Source organism: Harpegnathos saltator, unplaced genomic scaffold (genome assembly GCF_003227715.2).
Source record: "Harpegnathos saltator strain DR-91 unplaced genomic scaffold, Hsal_v8.6 scaffold283, whole genome shotgun sequence".
NCBI classification, from domain to species: Eukaryota; Metazoa; Arthropoda; class Insecta; order Hymenoptera; family Formicidae; genus Harpegnathos; species Harpegnathos saltator.
This window is the reverse complement of record NW_020230076.1, coordinates 383,002-397,500: the sequence shown is the minus strand read 5'-3', so window position 1 is coordinate 397,500 and position 14,499 is coordinate 383,002. Positions and strand designations below refer to the sequence as shown.

The 14,499-nt window shown below is 48.9% G+C and overlaps 1 protein-coding gene across 1 annotated transcript in view; it reads left to right on the top strand.

Moving 5' to 3' along the window:
* Window positions 1-14,499, top strand: part of LOC105189220 (acid sphingomyelinase-like phosphodiesterase 3a) — a 77,658-nt gene that overhangs the window by 1,634 nt on the left and 61,525 nt on the right. The window lies entirely within an intron of this gene.

The following is a 14,499-nucleotide window of genomic DNA, read 5'->3' as shown; positions in this document are numbered from 1 at the left end:
GCGCGATCAGAAGACAATGGCCGTGGAATGTTCGTATCGCCGTTTTATCGTAAACACGTAACCGTACCGAGATCGCGGAATATTTCGAAAGGATAATGATAACGGGCTCGATTTAGCCGTCGCACTCCCGCGAAAGATTTAATTCCGTTTCTTTTCTCTCTTCACTCGAGCGCAGCGTCGGATTGAATCGCGAGCTGCGAGAACCATCGTCTTAATTCAAGCGGCAAAATTTTTCAGGAAAGATAAAGAACCTCTTCTACATTCTCGGTGTTCAACGTTTTGATGTCTATGCATTTCTCACTACCCCGGACCCACGGAGGAATGATGGACTCGGAGGTCTGTTGGTTTCCATAGGGGTGCGTTGCTTTCCACGACAAAGAAAATTTTCAACTTCCATTCTATTTCACCGCGATATGAAACCACAGAGTTTTCCGACTCTTGCTTCTTCCTCCTTTCTTCTTCTTCATCTTCTTATTCTTTTTCCTCTTCTTCTTCTTCTTCTTCTTCTTCTTCTTCTTCTTCTTCTTCTTCTTCTTTCTCCTTCGTTCGATCGTCGCGAGTGTTGGAATCGCCATTTATTTTAACATCGCGGCCGAGCCTCCCTGCGCTGCTAATTCGTTACTTTCTTTAAACGCAGTATCCAATTTACGCCGCTGTGCACGCCACGACATCGGATTCCCCTGGAAGAATTTCTCACTTCCTCCATCCCTCCCCTGGTGCTGATAAATTTTCCGGCGTGAAAAAAAAGAGAGGAGAAAGATCGTTTCGCGCGTTTCACGCGTTAAATGCGTCCAACCACGAGACAGAGAAATAATCAATCCCTCCGTTGCTTTATTGTCGAAAGTGTCAAATCCGAAAGGCAGTTCGGCGAGCGCGATTCACTTCGACCGACTTTTTCATCCTTTCAAAAGCACCGAGCTGGCCCCGTTCGATTCCGCAAATTCGAAATACAGCGCGAGCCTTCACACGCCGAGAGATCACAATGCCGACAGAAATTACGCGTCGCGCGCGCGGTGCACTATGCTGCAACAGTTAATTCGGGGCGTCATGTTGCAGAAATCGATGGAGCTTCTTTCTTGCAGATTGTACGCAGCTGTCTATTATCGACACGCAAGTCGGCCCCGATGATGGCGGAAACGCGGTTGTTTAATTATCGCGCGCGCTCGCGTAAAATTACGACGAACGTACATCGACCCTCCGACGAATGACGATGTCGTTCTCGGTTTCAGCGAGCAACGGAAGTGCAGTTGAATGTAACGCTGGGGGGAGAGAGAGAGAGAGAGAGAGAGAGAGAGAGAGAGAACGGGAGAGAGAGAGAGAGAGAGAGGGAGCGAGGACGAGAGAGAAATAGCGAGAGAGGGAGAGAGATAAGCTCGCTTATTTGTTTCTTATCAAACTCGCAACGCTGTTGTACAACTGTCGCCCCATAGCGTCCGCGATTTTCCGCGAGCGGCGCCGCGCCGGGACGAAACGGAAGTTGGTTGAATCGTCTAATTGGCAATCAGACGTTGCTTTGATCCCCTCGCAATTTCCGTTGTCTCAGCGGCGGGGTTAAATTGTCCTTGGTACTGTCTATTTACGCGGCGCATTATCGTCGAGCGAAACAATCGTACGTTTCTCTCCCGCAAACTCCCTCTCCCCTCCCCTCCGTCCCCGTGTCCGCCGTTCTCTCTTTCGAAGAGAGACAGAGAGAGAGAGAGAGAGAGAGGGGGGGGACAGGAGAAAACTGAAACTTTACTTTAAACGTCCTAAACGGAAGATAAATTATTACGAATCCGCGTTAAATCTACGTGGCTCTGCGTGGAGAGAGGGGAGGGGGTGAAGGAATGGGCGCAAGAGGGAGTAGAAGGCTGGGCAGGGGGGAGATGCACAAGGAATACATTAATGCGAAATGCGGGGCGCGTTCGCCGCGCATCAGCCGCGCTACACTCCGCTCCGCTCCGCGCGGCGAACGCAAAACTAACATCTGCGTTATCCTCCGAGAAACGCGAAATCGCTTAAGCGCGTCTTAAGCGCGGGGAGACGAAACTTTCGCTATATCCGTCTGACAGTTATCCGATACCTACATTACACGGCGGGATACCCGATATATTATGCGCGGACTAGTATATAATGCGCGAGAGTACGCCGCCTCCCTCCGCGCCATCTCCGCCACCGCCGCCGCCGCCGGCAGATAATTTTATTTTAGCACGCGAATTCCGGCGCGAGCGAGCGAGCGGGCGCGGATATTGCGCTTTTTCTTCGAGCGGTCGTATGTAACGCGCGCGCCCGCGCGCGAATCCCGCGGCGCGAATGGAATCGCGGGCGATTCGACGTAATGATATTACGTGCCATAAATTTTACGCGTCAGAGAGAATGAGAGAGAGCGAGGAGGGGTGGCCAGGGGGGTGGAGGTGCGAAAGGGGGAGGAGGGAGAGAGAGAGAGAGAGAGAGAGAGAGAGAGAGAGAGAGAGAGAGAGAGAGAGAGAGAGGCGGTAACTCTTGAACATCGACCGATGTGCCAGACGTGCGTTGGCCTCGCGCGGGCTTTCATCCCGTTACACGCTCTAATGTGCGCGCGTTGCGGCTGCATCTGCCAGGTCGTCGCGCGACATGCGCCGCACTGAATTCGCAGATACATTCCGCTCCGGCAGCTTTGTGTAATTAATTGACGTTTCCGTCAACGGCATCTTTCCGGGGAGAAGGCCGAGTTGCCGTCCGGTGACCTCCGTCTTCCTCCGGCTTCGCCGTGACGATGACTTATCGTTGGAGCCGTCCCGTCCCGAGAATCGAACGCGAACCACCGCTCCGCGTGGATTTTGTCGCGGCGAAATTGGCGAAAGCCCCTCGGCGGCGCGTCCCATCATCACGCCCCGAAGATGAAACACTCGTCTCGCGACTTTCCAAACGATCGGGCGATTCTCGATCGACTCTCCCGAGCTCGAGAGAATATTAGGAATTGTTATCCGCCCAGCGTGGTAGTATAATTGAGGATTTTCGCCAAAGTGAGCCAGCCATCGGATGGGACGTACGTTTTATTCCCGATTTTAGAAATAAATAATTAGTTTCGCCGGTACATATGGGCGGCTATGAGCTCCTATTAGCCATTGGATTGTTTCGTCACGAATTGTTACATTAATTATAAGTGTCATGTGTCATATGTTACTAATTTAGCTGTGAAACGTGATATTGTGCGCTCTCGAGAGGATATTTCATTTGATATTAGTTCCGCCATGTTGCGAGTGGAAATGGAAAACATCTTAATTCTAATACGCTCGCGACGTATCGAGATTGTGTCGGCCGGTGACGGATTCGAATTATTTGTGCGTTGACGCATGACGTGCCATGTTCGATCACACCGTGCGCCGAGTCGTGTTGCAACTTAATTTTCCCGCACGGCCAGTGTTCTCTCGCTGAAGAGTCGAAGCCGTCATTCGAAAGCAGATTCCCAGTTATCGAGGTTGATGGAAATATACTCCCTTCCTCTTTCCCATCCTTCTTCCCTTTTTCTCTCTCTTTCTCTCCACTCCCTTTCTCTCCATCAGGAGTGGTCTCGAAGGTCTATATTCAACGCCGGCGGGGGGAGGAAGGTAAAAATTTTATAATGCGTTTCCGGGTTAAAGCTCCGGCTGCAGAAAAAGAATCTCCTCGGGACTTCGCTTTCGTCGGAGTTGCCGATCGAGTTGGTTGATCGAGTCAGTGGATAACAACACTTTTAGGATTCTCCTAACTTTTCTCGACTAACCTATGGAATTTTGGGTCGAACGGAGATCGCGCGCGCGCGTATTCCCGTAAAATCTCGGAAGAACTTTCGGGGGGGAGGAGGGGGGGAGGGGTGTCGGTTATGATGGAATTTTGATAGACTCGGCGATCGAATGAATAATACTCCTGCGCGCGCTTGGAGACTAGAACTCTATACGTCTAAAAACGTAGAGTCGCGGATATCGCGGAAAAGCGTGCGGTCGCGCTTACGCCGCGCGTGAATTTCAGGAATTTCCCTCGTCAACGCTAATGTTTGACACTAATTATTGTCGCTCGGCAACATTAGCTTAACGCGAATTAGACAGATGAATTACCGCGCGATGATGAACGGTCGCGAAATTGGATCGCAGTAATGTACCCGCGGTGTGTTACTCGCGTCACACTCGCAAAAAATATACGCGACGAAACTTGGCAATATCCCTGAAACGAGACATTCGAAAGAAAGAGGGGAGAATAAAAAAGAAGACAGTCCGCGGTCGCGGGCGTATCCATCAATTTTGAGGATTCAATTCCGGCTCATTTTATCAGCATAGGGCCGCGGTCCGCGTATGAGAATGTAATCGCCGTGAAAATATAGATGGATTGAAATGTATTTTACGGGAATTCGATCCCACGAGATCGAGCGCCTAACTTTCGAAGGCAGGGATTAGTTGAAAATATTTTTATAAATGGCTTGTCGCGGTGAGTTCGGTTACGTGAGTCTGGTTTTTCATCTCCGATCGCAGGGCCGCAGTACTGTGGAGCATTTTACGTATACCGCTCACATCGCAGATTAACGCCATTGCAATCGGCACGTATAGGTGCTGTTTCGGAGGGAAGGGAGAAAATGAAATACCGTGCTCGGAGAGAGAGAGAGAGAGAGAGAGAGAGAGAGAGAGAGAGAAAACGAGAGGAAGAGAGATACAAAATGTTCTCCGATGATATTCTCCGAAATTTACTCATTTAAATTTTCCCCATCCTTCTCTATTTTCCTCTATATTCGAAATGAACAATTTGTTTAAAAACATTTCGGCCATTCCTCTTTATTCTCGTTTTATTTCCGGCAAATTAACTGCGTTTTGTGCCCGGCACCGAGCAACTGGATAAATGTGATCTAATTTCCTCCGTATAACGCCAAGTATAACGTTATAATTAAGTGGGCACTGTGAACCAAAAAAAGAGATCGTTGTAACGTTTTTTTTTTTCCTTTAATATCCTCACTAAAATGTCGACTTGCGTAATCTTCCGGGGAAAAATAAAATTGTTAGAAGAGAGTGGAAAAAGGCTCAATAACGCTTAAACTAATCTGGATACCGCGGCAAAGAAAATTCATACGTAACGAACTTCTGTCGTCCTCTCTTAATTCGTCTTCTGCTTCTTCTCCTCTTCGCATGCAGAAATCGTTATTAAGCTCGCGATATTATACGCGAAGATTTTATCGCAAATCGAGAATTCTACAATATCATCGCCTCGCGCGACGGCACTAATTCTTCCACGAAGGATTCTTAATGCTCGTAAACGTAGCGATCCTCCCCCGGTAATTCGTTCGCGCTCGTCAGCGCAACTGACGTCGTTTTCGCTCTAGAGACGTTTAGATATTATTTCATTTCGCGCGGCGAGGCAGCGTCGGAGGTGCAGGAAATTTTTCCCGTTGTACAGGCTGCCTCAGATTTTAATGGCCAATTTGCGCCAGCAAGTTTTGCGCACCTGACGATTTTGAGGCAGTAAACGCAGCTGAAAAACAAATAAATTAAATAGTAACGTCAGCGCACTATTCTCTTTTGTATCGCCCATTGTATTTTTATGACGAGACGTTTACAGGCCGCGTCGCTCGAGTATTTGTCTTTACCTCTCTTTTCCCCTTCGCTAAACACACTCACCGTTAAAATATGGAGCGTCCTGTATTATTACCTCGTGGCGCTACTAACGTATGCTTCGTCGGAGATTCGCCGGAAAATGGAAACACGATTCTTGCGATTGATCTGAATTTTGGATCAAGGACGATTTGTGCGACGCATTCGATCTCGTTAATATTTGATTGACGAAAACTACGAGAGGGGGACAAAGTGAGAGAGTGAGGAAAAGGCAGAATGCGGAGGAGAAAGAAAGGGAGGAAGAGAGAGACAGAGAGAGAGAGAGAGAGAGAGAGAGAGAGAGAGAGAGAGAGAGAGAGAGAGAGAGAGAGAGAGAGAGAGGGAGAATGAAATGAGAAAGCTGTGCGCGATGATGGATAGAATGCGACGTGAATCTTATTTGCTGCTACACACGTCCATACTGTACCACCTTCCTGCCAATATTGTCCGCTTCCGCATGCAACTTTTAACAGCGGAGATGTGTCGCTGTCATGCAAGCTTTCGTTTCTCCCATATGCGCTCCCGCATACATGCATGCATGCATGCATGCGCACACCGTGCAAATCCGCGCGAAGAGACAACACGCGTACGAACTTATAAGTGATAAGCTGAAGCCCTCTTCCGAGTACCTGCGAATATCGGAATAGTCTAACGCGCGTTCAGTGTACTTTCTCTCTCTCTTTCTCTCTCTTTCTCTCTCTCTCTCTCTCTCTCTCTCTCTCTCTCTCTCTCGCTCTCTCGCTCTTGCTCTCGCTCTCGCGCCATTCCTCGCCACGGTATTTTGCTACGCCTAGGGGAGGCTCGTCGCTCGGTCTCTCCCTTTCTCGCGTAAGAGCCGAAATATACGCGGGACCGTCAAAACCCTCGGCCTTGACTTTAATGACAGATTTTCCGACGTATTCGCAAAGCCGATTTTTTCTCGGCGAAAGCATTTCGACGGGAGCCATTATATATACTAGTGGCACGAGTCGTTAATATTTCACACCCGAGGTTTCGCTGGCCTCGGTGGAAAATGGGTCGATCCTTTGTTTTCAGCGATAGAAATTAAAAAATGTGTCAACATTTCAACGTTTTCTTAGCCCGGCCGTGAGTTTTAATTTTTCAAAGCTAAGGTATTAGTTGGTCCATATCCGACCAATCGAGTTCTGAAAATATTCATACATCTGGAGATACATCGGAAAATTTTCTGTAATTGCAAACTAAGAGAAAAATAAATGTCGACCCATTTTTTCCCCTAAAGCGTAGAAACTTGAGTTTCACATTAAAGTTCAAAGAGAAGATCGATCCGGATTTAAGTGATTAATGAAAGTACTTTTTAGTTTCTCCCTGAGAGCTTAGCTCGCGAAAAACTTGCATTTTCAATCTTTCGTATCTCGGTAACTAGCGACACCTCGACATTTTAGCTGATGAAGAATTGACTCTGAATCGAGAGAGAGATATATATATATATATATATCTCTCTCTCAAAGACTCTATTATTAAAATTAAAATTAAGTTTAGCTGTTCCGAAACATCTGTTTAGAATACTGGCGTGGAGGACGCTTTGATGGATGACTGCTCGAGAAACACTGTTGTAGCACTAGGAATATTGCTACATTATTAATAGCGCATTGTCTGCGCAAGATTAAAATGACATTATCGTCGTATACATTCATCGATCGCTGAATTTTTCAATTGTTGCATCTTTGAAGAATCCGACGTGACTCGTCGTTAGGAGACAGCAGCGTTCTCCTCTTAGCGATTGACGTTCAACAAACGTTCCAGAAAAATGAAATCGAATTACTTATATATATTTTGGCTTTTGAAGACGGTAAACGTCATTCTTCTCTCACATATTAAATATTTGGTCTCATTATCTTCTGCCATCTTAATCTTATTACATTTGGTGCCGCTCCGGTATGGACGTGAGTTTTCTCACATCTGTCGAGACTTGGTTCTCCTCAAATGCTGTGAACTCAGAAAGAGCGCCATCATTATGTGTATTTCTATAAATGAAATGTACTGTCATTAAGAGCTATTTTCATATGCTTTTATGACGATACGAGCAACCGTATCTATAACAGCACGTCATGTAGCAATCGCAAATTTTCGGGTTATCTTCGATAGAAATATAATTCGATAGAGTACAAGTTAAGTTAGCCCGATGTAATCTGTCAATTAAGGGCCATTTTGACCGATCTATAATTCACCGCTGAATTCGGGACACTATTCTATTTGCAAAGAGAGAGACATTCGACAGTTGAGAATTGTATTTACAGACGTCGGAGCGCTGTAAGTACATACGTGTAAGTGCATGAATGACGCCGTCTACAAATTCGCAGATCGCATTTGTATCGCGCACGACGGACGCCCGTAATACCTTAAGTAGAAATAGAACTCCGTTCCACATTTTGTTGCGAATTATAGCTTGTCCAGAGTAAACTTGGAGCGGAAGTTTTAGTTCCGTTGATATATCCCTGGCCTCTTATTGGCTGGACGCTCCTAACTTAATATCGAGAGGAGAGGAAGAATATGAGTTTTTTTGTCTCTGTAGCTTACTGTGTATAGAGCGTCTCATAATAATCGCTCGGAAGGTACACGCGGCGTAGTTCCGGGCCGAAATATAGAGCGACTCTTCCCTCTCGCACAGATTCGGCCAACGTGCTGTTCTTCTTCGGCTATTCGATTCTTCAGCGAGCCATATTTTTCGATCAATACGAGACGGCCGGAGCGTACACGCTGCACATTCGCTCCGACATTCACCGGTCCGGTCTGGTCAGCTGAAAAAGCGAATAACCGAAAAAAGCGGCGCGTCACTGAAATTTTCGCAAGAGCAACAAGTCGGTCCGCCTGAAGCCGCGGCATACTCTTCGGACGAGGATTATGAATCATCCTATGTTATCCTGAGCTCTCCGAAGTGATCTTTGGCGGCGACAGCTCGAGCAGATCGAGAAGCGGCGCGAGCGATCCGTCCGTTGATGGGCTCGCGAGGGATATAACGTCGCCGGTCGCGCGGAAACACCGCCGCCGTCGAGAGCCATCCTCGAGAGGCTCGTTTTGCGCGTCGTAAATCACGACGAAGGTCTCGTCGGCTCTTTTGACGCGTTTTATAACGCCTTAAAAGTAACCATTAATTATCGCGGGCTGCACGGTCGAATACGTTCCGCGGTAGCAGGGCGAGAGAGTGCGCGAACGTGTGTGCGGGTGCTGGCTGCTCGTGTGTACGTATACGTGTGTGCGAGTGTAGGTGTCACGTATACATAAATCTCGAGCATACAGCTGTCGTTATGCCGGCCACGTTCGAGGAATAAATTCGCCGAGGGAAAGAATCGCGCGCTCGCGCACGTAGCCGCGAATCCGCGCGCGCGCGCGTTCTACGTGTTCGAGTTTGGAAGTGACGCCGGAAGGAAATATGTCGGATCAAGGACGTTCCCGGCCGACGATCGATTCGCTTCGGACATTTGTCAGAAGAAGAACTTTTGATTATCAGTCGAAATTAAAAATGCTCCCGGGAAGCTCCGGAAATGTCTAAACGTACGTGAACGTTTCTCTCTTCAGCGTCGATTATCGGCACGTGGACATGGAGAGAGCTTCCAATTTACACGAAATTCCGGGCTCTCGGGATTTTTCGGGAATTTGCAAAGCGAGAACCGCTTCGCTCCCGAGTAATATTCGAGGCGAGATTCGAATCTTCGCGTGTGTGATCGTGTGAATCGTCCGAGAACTTTCCGGACGGAAATTCGAACGGAAACCGCCTCGCTATTTGGGAGTGACGTCGATAGCACGTTCGATCGAAGAGGCGAAAACCTCGACGAAAGCCCGGTCCCGGTTCATTCCCCCTCCCCCTTATCGCAGCTCATTACAGCGTAATATCGCTGTCGATAATAATAATCGACTCCCTAATTGGATTGTATTTCGAGCTCGTCTTCTTCGACCCTTCCCGTCCGCCTCCTCGCCCGCCGTCGCGCCTTCGTTTGTGCTTTATGAATTTCGCCCGCTCCCCGTAAATAATTCAGTTTCCGCCGCTGTAAATTCCAGTTAAACCGATTACTAATATAATATCGCCCGATGTAAAAACAGAGGACACGACTCTGTGCGCTGTCGCACGCTCTGCTCCCCGGTGGCGGAGAAAACGGTCGCGACGTATAATAACCGACCGTGTCGGGAAAATACCTCAAAGAGAAATTCATGGCGGATCACAGAACAAATGTACGATTCGTTCCGAAGTGGCGCAACGGAGCCGCAGCCGCAAAAGTGTTAATGGCACGCGAGCGCATTTCTGCACCATGAATATGCATCACTATATATATATATATATATATATAGTATATATATACTATATATATAGACTAGATATATATATATATACACACATACACACATAACAATAGTGCATTACCGCTAGAAAGGCACTGCAAAGAGAGTCTCGAACGATGGGAGACATATAGCTAGAGCTAGAGAGAGAGAGAGAGAGAGAGAGAGAGAGAGAGAGAGAGAGAGAGATGGGGGAAGAGAGGAATGGAGGGTGAGTCAGGCTGGGAAATAAATCTTCCGCGGCCCTCAAATTAAGACGGTGGGCGTGAGAAAGGGAGAATGAAAGCGAGCGAGAGCGAGCGGGAAAAAAGAGAAAGAGAGAGAGAGAGAGAGAGGGAGGGAGGGAGAGAGAGTGAACAAAAAACGAGAGAGAGAACATTTACTGCTTAATGCGCCGACATGATTCCGCGAATGCTAATGCGTTTTTTCCCTCCATGGGCCAATGTATGATAACGATCCGCGATAACGATCGTCCGCGCGCCGCGCGATGCCGTGCACGCGTGCCTTCTTCCTTCCCGCCGGCCTTTTTCCTTCCCGGTGCGCGCACGAGTCCCGTGATGGGGAGGAAAAGAGGGAGCGCGTACACGAAGCGGCGGTCGGGGGAGGGGGAGAGGAGGCTTATTGCACCGTCACTAATCGATTCGTATCAACATTCCGTAGATTTTACGCACCATTCTCCACACGGCCGCTCAATTTCCTGCGCGGTATAAGGCGCAGTTTGAGCAGGGAGACTTATCGATGCGCCGTTTATTATATTTAAATAGCCATTCCCCGTGCGCTCTCGCGACGCGGATAAACTTGGCGCGCATCTTCGGCGATAACGGGGCGCGTGATAGCGCCAATGTGCATCGTCCCTATCGCCTGCGAGCCCGGCTGCCCGATTTCTCGGCTAATTTGGATTCCAACTCTTTCACAACTGAGGTCACGCGGGGGATATTTTATTAATCCGAGCCGAGGATTCGGCGCGAACAAACTTTTGAAATGTATATCGGAACTTTTGCAGGGTTTAGCGGGATTACGGGATTGCTGACGTTGATGTAGCGCACGGGATGATGAATATGTTGAAAAAGGAGGAGGTAAGACGTGTCTCGTTGAAATAAAGAGACATTTTTATACAGGGTGATTAAGGGAATTGGGTCGAGCTACGGCTCCTTTCTCCGTGAAAACACGAGAAAAGACGAGGACGGAGGAAAAAGTCGAGCTTGCATGCGCGCGCGCGCACGGATATTTGTATACACACTTGTGTTTAAATGTTGCTTCTTTTTGCTCCGAAAGAATCGTGGCTGCTCGTTATTCCTCGAGTGTAGAAGCGGTGAAGGTCAAGTAATCACAGAACGGCCACACTTGGCGAGGTATGTATTTAATATTTCACTCCGAATGCTTTTAAACATGACGTTTGGAACATCTCGTGAAATATTTACTTCGCGATGAGCCCCTTTCTCTCTCTCTCTCTCTCTCTCTCTCTGCCTCAACAATGCTCTTCCACGTAGAATTCCACGTAGAACGATAAGAAGAAGCGATCGATAATTCTGCTCCTCGCGTACGAAGCGCGCCGACGCTTGCGAGATGCGTGATCGCGCTGTTCTTTCTTGTAGTTTGTACGCGCGTATTTTCCCCGCTACCTCCTTCTTTTTACGTATCAATTGTATTCGCTCGCGGTAATAAATAGACAAGTATACCGCTTCTCCTTCGCGCCGCTCTCAGACGGCGGTCTCACGTTTCCACGGAGATTTCCGAGCTCTCATCCCCCGATTTGGTCCGATTTCAAAATTGGAAATTGAAATTCGCTGAAAAGCCTCGGCTCTCACACACACACACACACACACCCGCTGGATTCTCACACGGGGAGAAGTCCGCTTCGAAGTATCATATTGACATTTAACACGAGCAACCTGTTCATGCCAAACGAGAATGCGCGCAGCGTAACACGATTTCAGCACGCCGGCCGCTAAAGCCGGCGTCAATTAAATTATATCCCATTATCCGCGGCGGTGCCCCGTTAGTTACCGTAACATCTAAAATAGCTCAAACTGTCCAGCGTGGCGACGAGCTGGCACGGCGGCCGGGCCAGGTTGCTAAACAGCTCGCTATTCGACGTCGCGGACGCACCTGTCGCACTTTGCCGCGTCGAACGCGACGCGACGCTTCCAGCGCGTAAACCCGCTTATTCGATTTTAATGAAAACGCCGCGCGTTTTTCGCGCGTTTTTCGCGCGGAGCCGTTGCGATAATGCCTGACACGCGTGCGAACGTTTGCTCGGGCTTGATATGCATCGGCTTGCATGTGGCCGCTTGAAACTTTGCACGGTATCAATCACGCTTTATTGGCCCCGGCGTGCGCTCTGTCTGTACTTTGTGCGTGCGTGTACGTGTGTGTGTGTGTGTGTGTATGTGCGTGTATGTTGTTGCTTTTTTTACGATGCGCCGACACAGGTAGCTCCGCGATATAATACGCGGCGCGCGTGGGTATGACGCATGCCCACCACTTTATTCCCAATCCATCGGCGATAACAATAACTGTAAAATCCGACCGGATGCATTTTCCTTATTGTATGATGGAAAAGGTAACTGTGTAACGCTTTACGGGAGTCTTGGCTAATCTCGTTGGATCATGCGACCACTTGGGTACTTTGCGCGTGTGAAAGAGAGAGAGAGAGAGAGAGAGAGAGAGAGAGAGAGAGAGAGAGGGAGAGAGAGAGAGAGAGAGAGAGAGAGAGGGAGAGAGAGAGAGAGAGTAACGGCACGAGAGAGAACCCGCGCGTTAACGCGTTGCACACGGTTGCAGCTGCGCTCGGTTATTACGTGTATCAGAGTTCCGACAACAATTATTATTACTATCATATTCGATCGGTATTCGCGCAACATAAATCTCTGTAGATTATACATCGGGCAAAATACGTGTCGATCGCGTATTCTCTCTTTTTCCTCTCTCTCTCTCTCTCTCTCTCTCTCTCTCTCTCTCTCTCTCTCTGGCGCGCCGAGAGCGTGGCATGCAGCAACGAAAATACACACGATATGTATTTGCGACATATTTATAACATTTCGCATTTTACATATTTTATGTTCCGCCGTCCCGTGCCCTCCCGCTTTATCTCATCCATGTTATTTATTTCAATATTATTAGCGAGCCTCGTGCGCGTGCCGACTCGCGGACAAAAAACACGTGTCCATGCGTGCGTGCGTGTGTGCCACGCATCGAGAAAAAGCGTTCAGAAAAGAGAGAGAGAGAGAGAGAGAGAGAGAGAGAAAAAAAAAGAAACATACGGCAGTCCACGGAATTGGCGGTATTTTCACGGCGCGGCGGCGAAGAGACACCGCCGCCGCTGCCGCGTCTGCGGGAGCTGGGCTCGTGAAAGAGAGCGGAGGGTGGAGGGTTAGAGTGCGCGGGTAACGAACGAGTGTGTCAGAATTCAGGCCGGGAAATTCTTTGTCTGGCCAGCCGGCTATTCATTCGGTTCCTTCGACGCTGTTCTCGCCGTAAAACGACCGCGCACGAAACTCTACTCTAATCATAACGATTGTTTCATGGCGTGCACAATCCGCACGCGCGCGCGCGCGCGCGCGCGCTCGCCCGCTGACTTTCTCCTACGGCTGGCACCCGGATTTATTGCGCGTTTGCCGACCTACTGTTATCGATACCATAGATTATCCGCATGCACCCCGATGCTTCTCCTTTGTTCCGAGCGCGGCACCTTCCAATTTTAAGGGAAGGTGCAACCTCCCGCCTCTCAGCCTTTCTTCATCATTTCCTTTTTCCTCCTTGCCCTTGTTTTAAAGGGCACGTATTCGGACGTGTTTCGGTAGGACGGAGCAAATAAGCGAGAATTTCGATGTATTCGCCTCGAGAGCGTCGGCACGTTCTCTCCTCGGGGGTGTCGTCGCCGATGTCTTCCGCGTGATATCTTAATTCCGAGGACTCCCGAAGATCTCTCCTTCGCCGAGGGTCTCCCCCCGTGATCTCGCCGAGCACCGCGCGCGAACTACACGCGGCATAATTCCGCGTAAATATTGATTTTAATTAATTTGCCAGTCTGCTCCCGTTAATTCGCTGTCTTTCGGGCGGGGGAAGGGGGGAGGGGATATATGTACGGCGGTTGTAAAGCGGAAAGGAAACAGGATATTGTTATTCTTCATTATAAAACGGAATATATATTTGGCGAACATCGCGTTAAAAGCCGGTGAGAGCCTTCCCGCGTGCCAAGTTTGCGCAGCAAACGAACATATTAGCAGAGTTAACAGAGGGATACGTCGAAACACCGGCCGCACGTCCGTGCGCGGCGGACGATCGGGGGTCGTCGGTTTTTCGCCAAGCAATTTTCCGGCGCGCCATCCGCGCGATCTTATTCAGCCTTGAATAAAATTCCGAGCCGCGCGTGCGGAGAGAGAAATACAGGGAAGAAAGAGGCTTTGCACGCGGGTTACCAGATATAATAATAATAATAAAAAATAATTCATATCGCGTAGATAACGGGATTCGCGTGGACAATTGTTCATTGTATCGAGTGAAAATTGTTCAGCGAACACGGGCGGCGGATCCGACCCTTTCGGCGTTTCTCGTTTTTCCTAACGCGAGTTAGGCTGCCTGCTCCTATTGATTCGCCGCGCGCGGCGAATAAACGAACGAGTATCTTACC